This window comes from Dreissena polymorpha, chromosome 7 (assembly GCF_020536995.1).
Source record: "Dreissena polymorpha isolate Duluth1 chromosome 7, UMN_Dpol_1.0, whole genome shotgun sequence".
NCBI classification, from domain to species: Eukaryota; Metazoa; Mollusca; class Bivalvia; order Myida; family Dreissenidae; genus Dreissena; species Dreissena polymorpha.
The window spans coordinates 18,853,572-18,875,651 of record NC_068361.1 but is presented as its reverse complement, the minus strand read 5'-3'; the positions used below and the strand labels follow the sequence as shown (position 1 = coordinate 18,875,651).

The 22,080-nt window shown below is 34.4% G+C and overlaps 3 protein-coding genes and 1 long non-coding RNA gene across 9 annotated transcripts in view; 2 read left to right on the top strand and 2 right to left on the bottom strand.

Moving 5' to 3' along the window:
• The window catches only part of LOC127837831 (uncharacterized), a 22,383-nt gene extending 5,786 nt beyond the window's left edge, over window positions 1–16,597 (top strand). The window contains exons 2-3 of the long non-coding RNA XR_008029493.1: window positions 1,548–1,676; window positions 16,239–16,597. This is a non-coding gene — a long non-coding RNA (uncharacterized LOC127837831). The remainder of the gene's footprint in view (window positions 1–1,547; window positions 1,677–16,238) is intronic.
• LOC127837785 (uncharacterized) overlaps window positions 1–22,080 on the bottom strand; it is a 605,533-nt gene that overhangs the window by 206,063 nt on the left and 377,390 nt on the right. The window lies entirely within an intron of this gene.
• The window catches only part of LOC127837806 (solute carrier family 49 member 4 homolog), a 583,680-nt gene that overhangs the window by 218,766 nt on the left and 342,834 nt on the right, over window positions 1–22,080 (top strand). The window lies entirely within an intron of this gene.
• The window catches only part of LOC127837799 (G-protein-signaling modulator 2-like), a 616,832-nt gene that overhangs the window by 272,322 nt on the left and 322,430 nt on the right, over window positions 1–22,080 (bottom strand). The gene's annotated exons all lie outside the window — the stretch shown is intronic.

Sequence of the window (22,080 nt, the reverse complement as noted above, 5' to 3'; positions counted from 1 at the left end):
TCATACCACCGCATTGATATCTGCCTGATATAACGTTGTCTGATATATTTTTTATTATCATGGTCAACAGGAAATTCTTATATCAGTCAATGTTTGGAGTTACGTGGAATTTGAAATAAGTCAACAATTTCTATCAACATGAATCAGGTTCAACAAAACAAACAATTTCATAACAAGAACGCAAATATTTTATTCCAGTTGAAAGTCATAAATCACAAAAACGTTATTTTCTTTAAAAAACCATCACAGCCCGCACTACAGAAGTTAAATGACGTCATCAATGGGACAATAAATCTTAAATATCGATATAGTCATTGCACCCCCAAGTATTGCACAAAAAGTCAGACAAATGATAACTGCTTGCTAATCCTCAACAAGCAAACGATTAAACACGCTTATGTCATTATGAACGCCATCATTAAAATATCATTTTCAATACACATCTCTAAAAGGGCGTCTGCAAACTATTCGGTGAAGTGTTTTCTTCGATTAAATTTGTCGCGTCAGTCCATTCCTGTTCTCCAATTCAAGACTTTTATAATTGAAGCGAGTGTACTCTTCCCATTTGTAGTGCAAACAACGTTTTTTTATCTATGCGCTGTTTAAATTAAGCGATCATTCGTGTCGTCTTTTCGAACGCGGTTGCTATGTGTATGTCAACGTGTAAAAGCCGGTTCAGCAAAATCAGCGGGGATCCGTACATTTCAAATATATTAATGGATTGTTTTTTAGATTTTTAGGAAAATGTGGTATGATAAACAGGAAAACAGGTTACTGTTCCATCGTTTTGTAATATATCAGGCTCGACACGAATAAAATAACGGCTCGGCAAAACTCGCCGTTATATTATTGTAAGTATCGCCTGATATATTACAAAATGATGCGACAGTAACCTGTTATTCTCTATGTATACTAGCCGTCTTCCGGGCGTTTTTTACGGAACGCTGTCATATATTGAGCCGATTTTTTTGGGTTTTGAGTCATTTTCATTACCTACAGATGATGTGTAATAATCGTTTGGGATCATTGCCTTTTGGCAAAGCTATGGGCCTAAAAACTTTTCTTGATAAGAACTGTTTTCCGGAAGGTTTTTACGCAACGCTTACATATATTGAGCTTCTTTTTGGTATTTGAGTCTACCCACATAACGTACAAATGAAGTATGAGTATTGTTGACTGCTACAATGCGCAGTCGGGCGCATTTTGTTCACAAACGCAGCTCTTGTTGCCTCTAAAGGACATATTGCTTTCCCCTGAATATCGGTATCCTTTCATGACTCTATCGACAAAAGATCTGTCTTCACAGTACAAACTGTGTTGGTTATGTCAAACTTCACTGAAACTAGTTTTAGGTTGTCGTTTATCAAATTATCGAGTTTTTATAGTGTATTGAACAACATTATCGCTTATTAGGTTTGTTTTATTTGAAAATCCACGTCTCAGGATCAATTGACTTTTTCAATATACTGCATGTTTGACTTAACCGAAGAGAACTCAAACAAGTTTTCGATATTAAAAATAATTGTTTTTCATATATTCACTTTCAGCATGCAGACATATCTACATAGCTCACTGTATACCTGGACAGCAGCGGTGTCGTGACTCCCCCGATAGTATCATGTGTACAGATTGTGAAGATCCTTACTATTCCGGGGGATATGATCAAGGTTGTTTAAGTAAGTTGCGAATACACGGCATTAAACGTTGGTTCCGCATAGGAGAAAGATATCAAACTCGAATAAGTATGTTTATATGCAATATTTTATTATTGTGTATGCTGCTTCGGGATTTAAAATGGTTCAAGAAAGCCGACAAATACAAAACGTGTGATGCTAGTATTAGAATAAGTAGTAGAAGAAGTAGAAGGAGTAATATAAGTATTAGTAATAGTAGTAGTAGTAGAAGTAGTAGTAAGAGTAATATAAGTAGTAGTAATATAAGAAGTAGTAGTATTAGTAGTAGTAGTGGTGGTGGTGGTGGTGGTGGTGGTGGTGGTGGTGGTGGTGGTGGTGGTGGTGGTGGTGGTGATGGTGGTAGTGGTGGTAGTGGTGGTGGTGGTGGTAGTGGTGGTGGTGGTGGTGGTGGTTGTGGTTGTGGTGGTGGTGGTGGTTGTGGTGGTGGTAGAAGTAGAAAAAGTAGTAGTACTATTAGTGGTAGTAGTAGTTGTAGAAGTAGCAGCAGTAGAAGTGGTAGTAGTATTAAAGGTCATTTCTATGTGTTATTTGTAAACTTCTCCCACAAGAAGAGTTATAATGTTTACAACATCTTCAATCGCATCAAACATGTTCAATTACCTTGTTTATGTTGCTGACTCTTAAAGAGATAACATTGTTTACAGATTCATTATTTGAACTGTTTACAATACTTTTCAAAGGGTTTAACATTGTTTCAAGCTTAAACTGTTCCACTATCTTATCAAAGTACTGAAAGTACTGGTTTGACGATGCTTTCGAACAGCATGGATATATAGAGGATATTTGTTGGATTCGGTTGAATATCGATTACAGAAAAACTGCGAAAAATATCGATATTTTCACTGTTATTTTTCACTGATTAAAACAGTGAAATACCAGTTTATTTCACTGATATATCTGTCTAAATCACCGGAAAGCATAAAATAAATAAGCATCCATTTAAGTTAATCTACATCACCGCAATTGTGTAATTTTTATTGCTTGTCATTCATCCGCAGGTCAATAGTTAATGGTTGTGGTGCAATCGTTTTCGTTCTTGGACACTGCACTCCCTTCAATGAAATTGATTTACCTAAATATCTCATATTTGAACTTACGATTCTTTTGGGAGTTATGGTCCAGACAACTGGATAAAACAGCAACACTATGCTAACCCATTATTTTTCGAGGAACATAATTGAGAATTCCTGTGCTAGCCCCAAATCACAGTATGCTGGGGCATAATAATAGTCAAATTTTGTTTTTCTTCTCAAAAGATTGTTGCAGATTATAAGTTGAGGAATATATCATCCAAGACTACAACTTTTAGAAAGCCATATTTTTCATTTATTTTTTATTGATAATCAAGGTTTTGTTACAATCTATACTATTCATAAATAGCTTTGATAGCACAATGTGGCTCATCTGAAACTGATTGTTTCCTAGTGGCGTTAAATAATGTTTCATGAAGATCTAGAAAAAAAAGGCATCGTGAGTATGAACAAACTATTTGCGTCTATCCGATCTAGTTGAGCCTTGTTACCGAGTTTCTACTTTTATTAATTTGAACATTCTGATCAACTGCCATGAAAATCAGGTAAACAATGTAAGTGTTAACACAGATTTTAATGATTTCAGTTATTGATCAAATGCTTGGAAGCACATGACCCATTTTGGAATGTGACCTGTTAATCACTAGGACTAACCTTGTGACGTAAATGTTGAATATGCTACTTTCAAGCTTGACTTTGAAATCATTTAAAATACTGTTCTAACCAATTTACAAGTGGATCAGAGAGAGAATGTGACCACTAAACTATTAACAGACCTTTTTTTATATTTGACCTAGTGCCCTAATTTTTGATAGAATATGAAACCAAACATAGAGGTGACTAGTTTCATAAGAATCTGGCAAAGAGGTGACACCCAAATTTAAACATTGTAAAATGATATCTTATGTGTTCACAATAAACTTTGGATAAAATACAACAGACAAAGAGTGATAACAAAAGCTCACCTTGTCACATCACAACACGTGAGCAAAATAACCAAAACTATGACATCATATAATTGCTCAGTAAGGCCAGAATTTTTTTCATAAAATGATTTTCGGACCCGCCGACTCCAATTTTTGACGAAACAAAGAAAAAAAAATTAACATCTTTCTTTTTCGGATGCCAAAAGGTGGCTTTTAAACACGAAACGCTTGCCGGGTTTTAGAAAAAGTTCAAATGAGTTATAAATCATCATAATTAACCCAGTTTTAATTTCCCACATTAATACGCGAACCTCCTTCATCGTGTACATGTGCTGGAATTTACCAACAGCTACACCATCATTGTTTGTGCAAGAAGTTGATAAACGCTACAACGCTTTCATCAGCAAAGTCTGCTAATTTCCCAATAATTATGCAACCGTCAAATAAAATCCTGATTGGAATCGATTTGTAAGTAAATATTTTATTATTTCTTTACAATTTTATAAAATTGATAGTTTTAAAATTGCTAAAAAAATATAATGAAAGCAATAAGAAAAGAACGATTTTAATTTAACAGGTGCTCGAAATGCGAAACCCATTTACGCCTATTAACTTTAAACATTCCATATTTTACGCACAAATACGTTCATAGTTAAGAGAATAACATTTTATGTGTTGTTTAATGTAGTTGTAGTGACGAATTTGTGCATATAATATGTGCTTTTTTCGTTATTTTCAATGGGTACGAAACTTTGGTTTTGTTCCGAACTGGTTCGTACCTAAAGTTCAAAAATCGCAAAATCAACAGTTTTTAAAACGATTTCAAACCATGAATGTCCAAATAAAAGAGTCAAGTTTATTGGGTTTATTATCGGATTATTAGCTCCTTTATGACATTGAACTATCAATTATGTTATCCTGGGATAAACTGTCACGAAGATCAATAATAATAACGATTATTAGGGACGCTATTTCTTTAATCAATACCATGATAAAACACATGTTAACTTGTTTCAACAGGCATTTGTGTTTAACAGTTCCATTATTCAAATGTTCTGGGAACGATTAATTTTAATTAAGATACCAACTATTTCTGAAATCAAAAGTAGGTCCTTCATTCGATGTACTATATTTCGGATATGTTAAAAATCGGACATATATAAAGATAGTGACATTTATGTGTTGATTTGTTGTATATAGTTTGTACAACTATGTTTTGTGTTATTTCAGACAACAAGAATGGATGGTGGCAATTATCCTGGGTCTTTCTGTCAAGAAAAAAATGTGAACAAATATTCATTTAATTGAACCTGGAAATCAACCACCACAACTAACAGAAACCCTTTTAACAAAAGGTGTTGTTTTAGAATTTGTGAAATTTGATAATAAACAACAAATGATGTATATCATGGCCAAATGACCAAATATATAAACTGTTTAACAATTTGAATTGAGATGCTTTATTTTCTGATGTTTGATTTATTTTTCCTTTCAGATGATATATATTTGTGTGATTCTATGTTTTAATAAATAATTCTGAAACATTTATGCAGCATACTGTTACATTATTGTTAACGTTATTATATTATGTTGGTTATCTGGTTTATCAAGTGGAAAAAATGTTAGTTATATAAAAATAAAGCTTTTAATATTAAGACTTATGAAGGTACTTATTGTTATTTATGTATTAACATACTTCTCAGAGTAATAAAAATATAGTAAATGCCAGTATGCATTAATGTAGTAAGGTTCCTTAAATGATTGTCCTTATTGATTAAGTTTGATGTCAAATGTTTTCTGCGTGATTCATTGCTAAAATGAGTCTGGAGCGAGTCTATTGTAAATCACTACGAACATTCAATTAGCCTGTAACAATAAGGACACGGCTCTAGGCGAGTGCACGTTTTTATCGGTGAGTTACGATCAATCAATTTTGAATTATCTATTTTTAGAACTTTCCACTGTCATGTCCAATATTGCATGTACAACCATATCTGTGTTGACAAGCCCCTGATGAAGACGAACAGTCGAAAGCGCTAGGGCATATGTATAAAATATGTAATTAGCACTGTTTGAACAGCATATTTCTCCAATCTATTATTACTGCTTTCTGTTCTTGCATCCGTTTTGAATCCAGTGTTTTAGAAAGATTCATTCGTTGGTGTTTAATATTTTTTCTCAATAATATTTTTTTCTCAACCATATATATATATATATATATTTATATATATAGTTAAGATATTTTTAAAATTTAAACTAATTTAAAAACTGCACATGAAGACCAAATATATAAACTGTTTAACAATTTGAATTGAGATGCTTTATTTTCTGATGTTTGATTTATTTTTCCTTTCAGATGATATATATTTGTGTGATTCTATGTTTTAATAAATAATTCTGAAACATTTATGCAGCATACTGTTACATTATTGTTAACGTTATTATATTATGTTGGTTATCTGGTTTATCAAGTGGAAAAAATGTTAGTTATATAAAAATAAAGCTTTTAATATTAAGACTTATGAAGGTACTTATTGTTATTTATGTATTAACATACTTCTCAGAGTAATAAAAATATAGTAAATGCCATTATGCATTAATGTAGTAAGGTTCCTTAAATGATTGTCCTTATTGATTAAGTTTGATGTCAAATGTTTTCTGCGTGATTCATTGCTAAAATGAGTCTGGAGCGAGTCTATTGTAAATCACTACGAACATTCAATTAGCCTGTAACAATAAGGACACGGCTCTAGGCGAGTGCACGTTTTTATCGGTGAGTTACGATCAATCAATTTTGAATTATCTATTTTTAGAACTTTCCACTGTCATGTCCAATATTGCATGTACAACCATATCTGTGTTGACAAGCCCCTGATGAAGACGAACAGTCGAAAGCGCTAGGGCATATGTATAAAATATGTAATTAGCACTGTTTGAACAGCATATTTCTCCAATCTATTATTACTGCTTTCTGTTCTTGCATCCGTTTTGAATCCAGTGTTTTAGAAAGGTTCATTCGTTGGTGTTTAATATTTTTTCTCAATAATATTTTTTTCTCAACCATATATATATATATATTTATATATATAGTTAAGATATTTTTAAAATTTAAACTAATTTAAAAACTGCACATGAAGACCTACAGTCCGATTATGATCATTTTGCACATCAACATGTTTGAAAAAAATCACTGTGGTTGCTTAGTAAAAATAACTTCATACCATAACATTTTGAAAAAGAGTGCATATTTGGCCACCCATCTTTTGTTTTTCGTCTTCCTACCCGACACTTTTAGAAAAAAAAATCAGAAAATCATTGTAATATAAAATATTGGCCTTACTTCAAATAACAATAAAATGTTACTTTGAAACAAATACAATACCTTCCCTTTCTTACTACAGGCTGTTCTAAAACAAGATAGCCCTGTATTGCTCACCCAAAACTCCTTCTATAGTGTCAAAAACTTGTGTATGATTTGACTAAGTTGTAACGTAGCTTTAGCCTGCCAGGACCAACTTGCAAATTCAGCTTTTGATTTGATTAAGATGGACATTGTATGCAATTTTCATGAAAATCAGGAAGATAATGTGACCTGTACAAAGGTAAAGGAAGTTTTCTATATTTTGACATAATGACCTAGTTTTTTGACAAACTACCAACTTTCAAACTGAAACTTTATTTCATCGATATAACATTCTGTCCAATTTTCATGAAGATCTGGAAGAAAATGTGATCTCTGGAGTGTTCACTAACCTTTTCTGTGATTTGGTTTGTTGATCTAGTTTGGACCACATATGACCTACTTTCAAACTTAACCTTGAATTGACCGAGATGAACATTGACCAACAAAAGAGAAGCAAGGGCTGTTTGTAAAACATGCATGCCCCCATATGGGCTGTCAGTTGTAGTGGTAGCCATTATGTGAATACATTTTTTGTCACTGTGACCTTGACCTTTGACCTTGTGACCTGAAAATCAACAGGGATCATCTGCCAGTCATAATCAATTTACCTATGAAGTTTCATGATCCCACGCCTTACTATTCTCGAGTTATCATCAGGAAAACTTTTTACTGTTATGAGTCACTGTGACCTTGACCTTCGACCAAGTGACCTGAAAATCAATAAGGTTTATATACCAGCCATGATCAATGTACCTATGAAGTTTAATGGTCCTAGGCGTAAGCATTTTTGAGTTATCATCCGGATACTCTTTTACTGTTTTGAGTCACTGTGACCTTGACCTTTGACCTTATGACCTGAACATCAATAGGGGTCATCTGCGAGTCATGATCAATGTACCTATGAAGTTTCATGATCCTAGGCGTAAGCTTTCTTGAGTTATCATCCGGAAATCATTAAACTGTTTTGACTCACTGTGACCTTGACCTTTTACCTAATGACCTGAACATCAATAGGGTCATCTGCGAGTCATGATCAATGTACCTATGAAGTTTCATGATCCTAGGCGTAAGCTTTCTTGTGTTATTATCCGGAAACCATTTTACTGTGTCAAGTCAACGTTACCTTGACCCTTGACCTAGTTACCTGAAAGTAAATAAGGGTCATCTGCGAGTCATGATCAATGTACCTAAGAAGTTTCATGATCATAGGCGCAAGCATTCTTGAGTTATCATTTGGAAACCATTTTTCAAAGTTGAGTCACTGTGACCTTGATCTTTGACCTAGTGACCTAAATCATTAGGGGTCATCTGCGAGTCATGATCAATGTATTTATGAATTTTCATGATCCTAGGCATAAACGTTGTTTTCGAGATATCATCCGGAAACCATTTTACTATTTCGGGTCACCATGACCTTGACCTTTGACCTAGTGACCTGAAATTCAATAGGGATCATCTGCGAGTCATGATAAATGTATCTATGAAGTTTCATGATCCTAGGCATAAGCGTTCAGTAATCATCCGGAAACCATTGAGCTATTTCGGGTCACCGTGATCATGACCTTTGACCTAGTGACCTGAAAGTAAATAGGGGTCATCTGCGAGTCATGATCAATGTACCTAAGAAGTTTCATGTTCATAGGCGCAATAATTCTTGAGTTATCATTTGAAAACCATTTTTTTCAAAGTTGAGTCACTGTGACCTTGACCTTTGATCTAGTGACCTAAATCATAAGGGGTCATCTGCAAGTCATGATCAATGTAACTATTAAGTTTCATCACCCTAGGCATAAGTGTTCTTGCGTTATCCTCCGGAAACCATTTTACTATTTCGGGTCACCGTGACCTTGACCTCTGACCTGGTGACCTGAAAATCAATAGGGTTTATCTGCGAGTCATGATCAATGAACCTATAAAGTTTCATGATCCTAGGCATAAGCGTTCTTGAGTAATCATCCGGAAACCGTTTTACTATTTCGGGTCACCATGACCTTGACCTTTGACCTAGTGACCTCAAAATCACTAGTGGTAATCTGAGAGTCATGATCAATGTACTCATAGAGTTTCGTGATCCTAGGCATAAGCATTCTTGAGTTATCATCAGGAAACCATTTTACTATTTCGGGTCACCGTGACCTTTCTCTTTCACCTAGTGACCTCAAAATCAATATGGGTCATCTGCAAGTCATGATCAATGTACCTATGAAGTTTCATGATCCTAGGCATAAGCATTCTAGAGTTATCATACAGAAGCCATCTTGTGGACAGACATACGGACCGACATGTGCAAAACAATATACCCTCTCTTCTTCGAAGGGGGGCATAATAATACAGTAGCATGAACCAACAAGGGAAGCAACTTGTTATGTCACAATTTGGCAGTGTATAAAAAGTGGTATTTAATTATCTCGCTAAACATAGGTCTAAATTACGTTTAAAAACTATTTTCTGATTGGATGGAACAGTCCGAAATCATCCAATAAATAAAGTCGAGATATTTATCTTTCGGAACATGCAATGCCATGTCGCATGCAAGCTATTTATAAAGTAAATATCGTAAATCAAAAAGTTTGTTATGTTTTGTTTTCGCGGTCATAGACAGTGTTTCTGGCTGAAAACGATGGAATATTACTTTTAAATCATTCATGCATTAGTTTTTAGCAAGAAAGAGGTAGAATATTATTGTAAAACATATTTATTTTATTAAACTTGTGTCTGCTACAATTTAACGAGTGGTTACGGAAATTACCGATTGTACAGATGTATCGACAGACATATGCAAAATGAGAGAATCTTGCATATGTCAAGGTTATCGGCCTTGAAATTACCAATTAATCAAATGAGAATCGAAATTATTAAATTATAAACCAATATATTATAAACGTTTATAAACGTGCAAATCATTTAGTTGTATACTAACACAGGCTGTATTTAATTGCTACTAACGCATAATGTTTGTAAGGTATGGAGTAGGATGGCCTCGACCTACACATACCTATTGACGAGGTAAATAAAGTTTTCTTATTTAATAAAAAAAATAAAAAAAATGAAAATATAAACCAGTAATGCTCATTAAAACCAAAATCTTTGGGCACAACCATCATATTTTTGGAAACCGTGACGTATTATTTTTCGGAAACTGACGATCGGTAATTTCCATAACCATATGGAAAATTTCATCACTGACAAGTTTCGTTTTTCTTAAATATTCAACCACAAAATTATTGTATACCATTACACAAATGAATAACAAGTTATAATTCCTTGATTTTGGGGAGGGACACTGTCTATAAATTCTTATAAAAACGCATTAAGGCTAAACTTAAGTGCATAAACTATTGAAAAATAAATCATAATTCAAGTGTATACAAGTGTTCGTTTTATCCGATGTATTCATTCATCCACATTGCTCAGACACTCAATTATATTTGAAATTATTACGAATATCTGATAACACTTGCATTATTAATTTTTATCTTTAAACTTCCATTTTATAAATGTTTGTTTTTTTGATAAACGTCGTCAATTATTAATTGTGTAAAGATTTCTCCATAGTTTGAAAAACATTTAGGCAAATATTTCTCATGTAAGATAAAATGCAAATAATTAATAAAATATTCCCTTTCAATCAGTATGTTGGTTAATCGGTTAATAACAATTTCACTTTGAACATTGAATTATTTAAAAGTTATAACAAACATAAAATGTTCTCCGAACAAATGATTTATAAAACATATAACAGATTGATAGGAAGATATGAACAAATCAAGGTTGCTAGGTTGCCCACCTAGAATGGTCCTGTTAGTATGGAAGTACTTGATATATAAATTTATTAGCCTGTCGGTGTTGTAAAGACAAAACATATTTTATGAATGTCTCAAAGTGTAGAATTATTTTGCATTTAGTAAAAGAAAGGCAACATATAACGCTTAAGTGGCTGACACGAACTTGTGGCTGAATACAACTTAAAAGAGGCATTATTATTCTTGAAAATAAAAGTAAACATCATTATATATGAATTTTCTGATCAAAAGTGTTATTTTTAGTGAATAGGGGAAATACATTTTCAAGAATAAACAATATAATTATAAATGTTTTGGCGAAGTGCATCATAGTATTATCATAGTACCAGTTTTGGTCTAAAAATCCAGTAACATTTTTAGCTCATCTATTTTTTGAAAAAAAAAGAGCTTTTGTCATCACCTTGGCGTCGGCGTCGGCGTTGGCGTCCGGTTAAGTTTTGTGTTTAGGTCCACTTTTCTCAGAAAGTATCAATGCTATTGCATTCAAACTTGGTACACTTACTTCTTATCATGAGGGGACTGGTCAGGCAAAGTTAGATTACTCTGGCGTGCATTTTGACAGAATTATGTGCCCTTTTTATACTTAGAAAATTGAAAATTGTGTAAAATTTTGTGTTTAGGTCCACTTAATTCCTACAGCATCAAAGCTATTGCTTTTATACTTGCAACACTTATTACCTATCATAAGGGGACTGTGATGGCAAAGTTATGTAAATCTGAGTGGCATTTAGACGGAATTATGGGCCCTTTATACTTAGAAAATTGAAAATTGGGTAAATTGTGTGTTTTGGTCCACTTTACCCCTAAAGTATCATAGATATTGCTTTCATACTTGGAACACTCGCAAACTATCATAAGGGGACAGTAAACGGACAAGTTGCATAACTCTGGTTGTCATTTTTACGGAATTATGGCCCTTTTTTGACTTAGTAACTTTGAATATATGGTAAAATTTTGTGTTTCGATCCACTTTACTTCTAAAGTATCAAGGTTATTGCTTTCAAACTTCAAATACTTTCATGCTATCATGAGGTTACTGTACCTGGCAAGTTGAATTTTACCTTGACCTTTGAATGACCTTGACTCTCAATGTTAAATTATTAAATTTTGCTAAAATTGCCATAACTTCCTTATTTATGATTAGATTTGATTGATACTTTGACAAAACTATTCTTACCTGACATACCACAAAAGACTCCACCTAAACCATCCCCCGTGCCCCCTACCCCCTCCCCCCGAATACCCCCCTATTTTTTTCAGATCTAAAGATCATCCCACAAATGACACCACACCAGAACACTATACCCCCCACCCATCCCCCCATTTTTTGGAAACGGTTATAAAACACAAATATTTATTTTTATTATTTTATTTTTGAAATACCGTCCAACCATCGCACCCAAGAATCCCCACCCACCCATCCTCCCCTATTTTTTTTAAGATCATCTCACAAATGACCACCACACCCTCACACTATTATACCCCCCTACCCCAACCCCCCCCATTTTTTTTTGAAACGGTTAAAAACACAAATATTTATTTTTATTATTTTATTTTTGAATTACCGTCCAACCATCGCACCCAAGAATCCCCTCCACCCCCCCCCCCCGATTTTTGTTTGCATTTTGTTTTCGCATTTTTGGAAGATAATGTAATAAATGTCCACACCCCCACACTATACAACCCTCTTCACCACACCTTTCCCTCCTTTGTGATTTAAATTGAGAGTCCCTTCACCTTTAAAAAGAAAACAGATGAGCGTTTTGCACCCGCAAGGCGGTGCTCTTGTTAAAATTTCATAACCCCTTGTTGCAAAAAAAATTTATGAAAAATAAAATTTTCAGAGTAACTTATTTAAATAAAATAAAAATGCTTTATTAGACCCTAGACATTATTTTTGCAATCATTTTTCATCGATTACAAATGTTTAAAAAAATTATTGTTTCATGCTACTCATGGTACCAGTTTTTTGTCAGAAAATTAATCACATTTTTTAAAATTCGTTACCCCTTGTTGCCAAACAATTCATCAACAAAATATAATTTTCAAAGATATCCTTTGAAACAAAAAGAAAATGAATTCTTAAACCTTAAATAGTATTCCGTCAAGCATTTTACATCAATTATTTATGTTTGAAAAAATCATTGGTTCATGCTAAATACTGTTTGATATACTGTAAATAATGTAACTACGCATCCAAGTAGTGAGTCCATCAAGCTATTGCAACCGAAACACCTGGTGTTCCAAGGCACCAGCCAAAGTCAAATGCCTTCTGACTATGTGCATTTTACTATTTATATTTGTATGCATTTGTATGTTTTTGAAAAAATGTATAATCTTAAATGACATCATCTGACCCTGCATGTCCTAAATTTCAAAATGCAGGCCCTGGTCTGACACATTGGTAACATTAACGTTAAACTGTTACCAGGCTTCTGAATTTAATTAGCCAGGTCACAGGAAAAGGGCAGTCTAATCAGTATCCAATTAAACTATTTGTCATTGTCAGAAAACGGCTCTTAAGCAAACAGCTTTCAAGCAACTGCAGGCTGAACTGGATCTAAACTGGCCACAATCGCCTTAATGTCTCTTTTACTGGGATACAGTTCTTTTAACTTTAAAGGGATCTTTTCACGTTTTGGTAAATTGACAAAAATTGAAAAAAGTTGTATCGGATTCGCAAATTTTCGTTTTAGTTATGTTATTTTTAGGAAACAGTATAACTGAACATTTACCATGGTCTAATATAGCCATAATATGCATATTTTAACGATTTAAATATTATAAAGCGTTGCAACGCGAAACGATTGAATAATTTGGAGAGTTATGTTGTTGTTGTTTAATTGTGTGAAACTACGAAGATTGCTTATATTAGGTATAAAATACGTCAACCATTTATACTTGGCAGAATAGTCGAGCAGGCTAATGCGTTTTTACTCCAAACTAAGGTGGCCACTGGTTCGAGCCCTGCTGCGGACTACATAATATCTACTCCTATAAATATGAGGTCAATATACATGTACTTCACGGTAAATTACGTCTAATTATTTTGGACTATAATGATATCAACTACTTAAATAGAAAGAAGAAAGAATTCATACAAACCAGTAATTTGTGTAAAGAGTTTGTAATCAATGTTGTATTTCAGGACAGCTTGGTGATATGCAAATCCCATTACATGTTGATATTGGGTATCATAGCCATTCAATAAGTCGCAAAATGCTCGAACAAAATTTATAAAGCAATTGTGACTTAAATTGTAACTAACAATACCAGTATCATCAGTATGCCAGTTTTGCCTTGTGAAGCTGTCGAGAGTTTAGAAAGTGCTTCATTCACATTGAATATATCCTACGAATTCCATTTATTATGGCATTACTAAATAGCGAAACAAGCCGATTTAAGCTGTAAGAAAGTTTTGACACGAGTGTTATCAAGTCTCTCATGGGCGAAGCCATTGTTGTAGAAAGTGATCCATTCACATCGAAAATATCCTTCGAATTCCATCCATTGTTGTCATTAGCATAGATTAAGTGAATAAATCATTCATATATCATAAATGGCAGCTTCTAAATAGCGAAACAAGCCGATTTATGCAGTAAGAAAGTTTTGACTCGAGACTCTCATGGGGGCGGCCATTGTTGAATGTTGAAACACGAACGACAACTCTGCTAGGAGAATGTTATCATTGAAAATCAACCAGGTCGAGGTATTTCGATTAGAAAAATCGAGTTATCTCAATCAGACTGGCTCGGTCTTTTACATAGGTCGCCATTGTGAAGATTTTTTTGATGGTTATCATACCTTATACGATGCTGTTACAGCATCGTCAAAAATTGCGCGTATGCCCCATAATTAATGTGCTATCAAGAGTAACATGATCGCACTACATATTACAAGTGCTTTACAAATAATTTCGGTAATCAAGAGTGCTAGATACAAACAAGTTACATGAACAACGTTTTCAAAACCGTTTATCATGTGACAGTACAAAAAGTATCATACAAAAAACACCATATAAACAAAATAGTTCAAACCAATTAAACGAGTAAACGTGCAGTTGTTTTGGTAGCAGTTGCCTTGCATCGCTTATTGATTTTTGTTGCACAGGCATATACAGATGGGGTAATCACGTGATAGTAAAGATGGCGACGATCATGACGAGGCACGTATTTGTCGACGTTTTATACCCTTTATTACTTGGATTTATCGTTGAAATGCCGCTTATTATCCAGCCATTTTAGCAAGAAATTTACTAGCGTTGATATTCGCTCTTTATCTCGACTTTACTCGCTGATGAATTTCTTAGCGGGATGACCTAATTAAAGGTCATTTAAGAAAATTTGAGAGGAGTAAAGTCGAGAGCTAAAGCAAATTTTAATACGAAATAAACGCTTATCACATTTTTTACTGATATGGCTGGAAAGTGAGCGTCATTTTACAATGACGCAAAATTAATAAAGGGTATAAACCGGCAAAAAAAAGTGTCTCGGCATGGACATCGCCATATTGACTATCAAGTGATTACCCCCTCTGATAAATCGTTTTGGTTTCTTGAGTCTGTTGTTTTCGATTTCATTCGCTTTACTTCATATTGATAATATGTACGTTCATAATCGGCACAGATGACAGAGTGATTTTAAATTTGCACATTTTTCTTTAAAACGTCAACAGATGCATATAATGGATATTTAAGATCATGGTAAATGTCAGTTTTACTGTTTCCTCGCAAATATAAAAACTTCAACGAAAGTTTGCAAATCTGGAACATTTTTTGTACGTTGTCAATGTACAGAAACGTGAAAATGTCCATTTAATGATGCAGTTGATGTGTATGTCTCCGGAAGGAGGAATACAGTAATCGCATCGTCTTTCCGTCATTCGGTCCATCCGTCTTTCCGTCCGTCGTTCCGTACGTAATTTCGTCCAAAATCTTGTCCGGAGTATAAATCGGAAGCTTTAAACGGATTAAAATGAAACTTCATGAAATGATAGAGGGCGTAACGGGAAAGTACATAGTTCATTTGACACAACTCTTACTTCCGGGTTCACATTGTTATTTCCCAAAATTACATAGTATTACAAAGAGCATAATTTCCTTAGTATTGCCAGATCTTGGCTCGTATTGAAGTTTGGCATTAAATGATTGAAATTGATAAATTCAAAAGTTTGGAGTTAATAGCTAAAGTATAAAAGAAGAAAGCATTAATGAATAAAAAATGGTAATTCTGTTTTTTCAATTTTCCAAAATGTGAAATAAAACGGTTTACATTGATAGATGATACGTACTTGATAGTGAGAGGAAACTGTCCGAAGGACACGTTTTTTGGAGTTCTTGTCCTTTGTTCAATGGGTGTATAGTATGTTTTCTTATATTTCAGATGAAGTTTTGAAAGGATTTACATGAAACAATAACTTGATAGACGGTTTATTTACAAAGTGCAAAGAACAAGGATGACAACTCTGTATTCAGGATTTACATACTTATCGTCATTTAGTGAATCTTTTTGTGATAAATATAACTGCCATAGTAGTGTAAACATTTAAATATAACTTCGAATACGTGTAAAAGTAGTTGAAAATAAATGCACGGTTAAAGCAACACATTTTATCAGTTGTGTGGGAATTATGACTCTTTGCTGAATGGTGGTATTGTCTTTGTGTAAAGAATGTAAAGGATTTACATGAAGCTTATAATTTTGATGTGCAGTGCATCAAGTTTGTGTTTAGAGCATACGTATGTGAGATATTAAGGGAATTCAATAACAATATGGATCTGTTTTGTGTGTGTTTTTTTCCCGATCACGGCAGGTTATTGTTGCAGCATATTTAGTGCATGCATTTACAATGTGTATCAGTATATCACTTCGGTAAAACAATATTTTGTATATTGTAATTAATATATTTATTTTATAATTTGTTTGTATGCTAAATGTAACTAGAAGTGGCACGGCAGAGGCCGACGCGTATCCCCAAGCCGCATAGACGTTACATTAAAAGGCAATTTTGGGTGGGCAAAGCCTATGTCGATGGGGCCCCGGGGTGTGTAATGTGGACATGGATGGTCGAGATAGACCATGTTGTCATCAGAGATATTCAGTATTAATTTGAAGTCAAATTGTGAATAAATGAAGAAATTATGTTGAAACAAAAATTTGGGTGGGCGTGGTCTATGTGGGCGCCACAGGGTTGGTAATGGGGCCATGCATAGTTGAGATTGACCGTATTGTCATAAGAGATGTTCAGTATCAATTTGAAGTATATCGGTGTAGAAATGAAGAAGTTAATGTCAAATAACCTAAAAGAATGAGTGAAAATCTCTGACCCGGCCACATCCAAACCCCCATAACTTTTGACCCAGGGGTCAGATCAAAATTCAAAAAAGTGCACTGTCGCACATATGCTCATAGCTACCATGTGTTTAGGTTGCAAGGTTCTAGTGATAATAGTGAAGGTGGTGATGGTGGCCAGGACGAACGAACGGACGGACAGACGGCGGAGATAACCGCATAATCCTCCCGCTCAAATTCGGAGCGTGGGGATAATCAATGACAAATAAGAATCAAAGTACTGACAGTACTGTGTGACGATGCTTTTGAAGATGATGGGTATAAAAGCACCAGTTTAAGTTTATCTACATCACCACAATTGTGTATGTGGGAACGACAATTTTGGGTATGAAAAAAAATGGGTACGAAAATGTTGGGTACGATAAAATTATGCCAAAACATTTTGGGTACGAAAACAATTTGGGTACGAAGGAAAAATTCGTTAAGAAAAAAAATGGAACTACCAAAAAAAAATTAGGTAGGAAAAAATATGGGTACGAAAAACAACTTGGGTACGAACAAAATAAAAACACAATTTACAACGCTAATTTGAAATAATGATCAAATCACTAAACCAACCATCGAATTTTCCAACAGTCGACATTTAAGTTCGATTTTTAAGAAAACGCCTTATTCACATGACCTCCACTAATAAATCGGATATAAGAAGCTGAGTTAAAAAACAATACATATTTATTGCTTTCGAATTACATTCACCTGACCTTAATGGTCACAAAAACGTTTTTGGATTGCGACAGAATCTTCTGCAACCGGTGAAAGTTGTCAATTATTATAAAAACATTAAATATCTGTCGCGATACATTAAAACTAGGGTATGGTGTATTCAAGAAAAACGTTGACTTTAATAGTATTAATATTGCGTCGAACAGTACACCGCGTTTCCGTTGCAAAGCTATGCTAACTTAATTATGTAGCAGCAATGTTACGAAAACTCGAAATGATGTTAACGTTTTCTTGATCTGAACGACCTTGAAATAACCGCCCCTTTCTTTATTGATTGCATTGTTTTAAGTTTGTTTTCCTGTATCTTTTTAGAATGCTCAGCCATAACCCAGTGTAGGCACCAGAGCTGTACACATGCCAACAACACTAAGTGCAAAGAATGCAATGAAAACAATGCGATATTCAAGAAATGGAATGGGGATACGGAATGTCAACGTAATTTTGCATTACTCATAAATGTTTCAATGCTTACATAAATCTATAACAAACACGTCTAAAAGTTCCGTTGGACGTTAAAGTTTATTTCAAATACATGTATATCAATACAAGCTCAAGATCCGAAATGGCAAACTATCTTTGGAATTGAGTACAGAAAACAAATACATTTTATAACATGATATATTTAGCATGCATCTTTATATTAAGCTGCTCAATTATATGTTGTTGAACTACTTTAACCAATATTTTTATTCTTAAGAATATTTTTAATAACAACACACGATTAAGTATTTTTCTGAATAACAATATACTTATTGGGAAATATCAATATATTGAACAGAAACAAATAGAGTTTTATTACTCAACCTGCATTGTTAAGGTATGTGTGCGTGGAACAATCATTATTGCTGGCCTGGAACATGCAGCACAACCGGACTGACCAAGGACTGTCAGTGTGCAGATGGCTTTGTCAAAAGGTCATCTGTTGATTACGGATCGATCAATGCCGGAGAAACAACGTGTCAGCCCAACTCGCTGCCTGATATTTTGACATGCGATACAGTAGCAGTGGGACCAAACGATGAAAGGAAACGAGCCATAAGCACAAGCCATTCACCGGCATGTCAATACCTAGCGGATATGTACGGCAACTACCAACCGAGTACTATGAGATTTACAATGACTTCTGAATTTTCAGTAACTTTTCCTCTTAGCAAACCATCTTTCATCGTCGAAGAAAACTTTGGAATCAGCGATACAACAATAACAGTAAAGCTCCAGGCTGTGACAGGTAACTGTTTCTTTACACCCTTAACACTCTGGTCTATAAGATTTTCAGTTATATAGCAAGTGCGTTTTTCCCTATAACATACAATAAAACAAGTGATAATTATGTTGACTTCTTAAAGGTTCCTATGAAACAAAGTCAATCCACACACAATTGGTTGACACGTCATCCAGCACAAGCGTGGTACAAACACAACACGACTCGGGAAATATAACGGTCAACCAGGCGAAGTATAATCTACACAATGGTGAAGCGTAAGACATTTTGCATTACTGTATCAACGATTATATATTTCCATTGTAAAAGGAACTGAATTGGAATTGAATTGGAAGAACAATACTGGATTGCTTATGTAATGATTTGTTAAGCTTTATATTGTACAATTGAAAGTGTATTTTATGCTGCAGACTTTGCTTGGAGTTTGAAGCAAAGGCAGGAGGCTACTTAAAAAGCATTGATACAACATTAGTAATGCGAATAACATCTGGACCAGTTCCTTACACGAAGGTTCAAAAACAAAGGACGGTATGTTATAGATACGATAGCGTACCACCAGAACATTGTTTGAAGTTGGGGTCGTGTTCTTCCGAACCGTTAACACTTCAGAAGCGAGTTACGCGATCCACAGTATCGATGGTTCGATTCAACGGTTGGGTGGATCCAGTTCCAAGCGGGGGAGCAAGTAAAACAGCATCGTCGATTGAAAGTTATCAAATAACTGTCAACGGAGTAACTCACTCCAACGGATCTTTGAAAGTTGATTACACAAAGCATATTTATACCAGAAAAGTTTCTTCATCCAATGTGCATGAAATGGAGTTGAATCTGACATCCAATTCACCGCGACTGTATTGTATTACACTAGAGGTCAAGGATATTGCAGATAACTTTCGACAAAGTAGAAGGTTTATGTTGTTTGACAACACGAGTTTCATTGAAACTTGGAAAGACAATCCCTATAAATTTGATTCAGCATCGCCAGATACAAACTTCACCTGGCAAACACATCACAATGACATTTGTCTTAATTGGAAAAACTACTTCATAAACATGTTCTATTTGCAAAATGAACTTTTAAATAAAATAGAGTACGAGCCCCATGGTTATATTACCGGCATATATGAACAGACAACTGGCCTACTCCCCGTTGGTGGTACACCGAATGTGCATGGGATAATACAATATTTCGTATCCTGGAAACTGAACAATGTTGCGTTTACGGAAGAACAACTCGTACCAAACTTTCTGAATCAACGATTCTGCACTAATTTAAATGTTGCTGATGGACAGACATATACATTCAACATTCGTCCAGTTGATATTGTCGATAATACTTTCAATGAGTCTAGAACCGTTTACATAGATCGCTCGCCACCTCATATAAATAACATTTTGTTAAAGAAAGACAGATATGAGATGTTATATGTTCATAACAGCACCGATTTGTCAAAGATGCAGATGACGTTCGACGCATTGGACCCACATAGCGGACTGTACAACATTAAGTGGGAATTCGGAATCGCCGATACGTCAACTGTGTTAACACGTGGTTATTTACCTGTAGGACAGATTCAAAACGTACGTTCCATATAGCAATGTTGATGTTTGTTTCCTATAAGTCGATTATTTTACGTACACATACTAACGTGCATTTGGTTTATGGTCTGAAAAGTGTTTAGATTATCAATATCGAAACGTGAAATGATTTATTACTTTTCATTTGAAGTGCATACATCTTCATACTATAAAGGTCATTACTTTATTTCAGGCAACTTGCCCTACTAGAAATGTAGAGTGCTATTGCCCGGATATAGGAAAGTGTGAAATTTTCAACTACTCAATCCCGCTGAATAAGCTCGTTGAAGCAGATAACCATACCGGGAACCACAACAGGATCTACTTCTTCACAATTACCGTCACTAACAATGCCTTGCTGACAACGACAGAGCACATCGATGTACTTGTTAACGACTCCCTACCAGAAGCAGGAGTAATTTATGAAGGTATTTGAGCAAATTCGAGCTTGAAAACTATACCGTCCCAATAAAACAATAGTGTCGCCCCATTGGTGCAAAAAGGTACCAAGTGACATTTTCATAGTTTTGAGAAAATTGTGTTTAAAGATGTGAAAGTCTACATCAAATTATCTACGTACAACTCAGGACTGTAATTGTGCATATGGTTAGATATAAAAACATTATTAATGCTTGCAAAAATTGAACATGTTCCAGTTATCAATACGCGATAATTGATAAATTATTTCGTATTGTTCCTTTTTGCATAATTCAATATTAAGGTATAAAAATGCAAAAAGGTACTATATGCACACTTGGGTCCGTTTTGAATGAACTATTTGTGTGTGTTGTCTTCTTAACATGCACAATAAGGTACCATATGACATATGGTACCTTTTCGCACCACACAAATCTTGAAAGTGAATATGATGAATATACTTTATTAACAACAATGAAGTGTAAACATTAATAAAGATTAGACACATCTGTAAAGGTAAAACATTATAGTATTGTTAAGATTAAAAAACAATAGTATTCTTGAAATTTAATCTTGCAAATTTCAGTTTTGCACAAAATTGCAGAGACCACGTAATATCCACATTGTCAACATTCCTCACTCGATATCAGTATCTTCCTCATCTGATTCCATAGGAACAAAATCCTTTTCCGTACTGCTTGTGGGTAAGGACTAATAATAAGAATGAAACTCCTCAGGAATGATTTTTTTAGCATACATTAACAAGGTCATTTTTCTTTTAAATCGATATTGGCAGTTTTGTGTCGTAACAACGCTTTAAATCTGACTCACAAGTTGGCCAAGTGTTATGAATGCCTTTCTGTTTTCTTGTTGCTTTCTGTACTTATATTTCCTGAAATTTGTTTTCGTCAAAGCTGTAGTTCACAAATACTG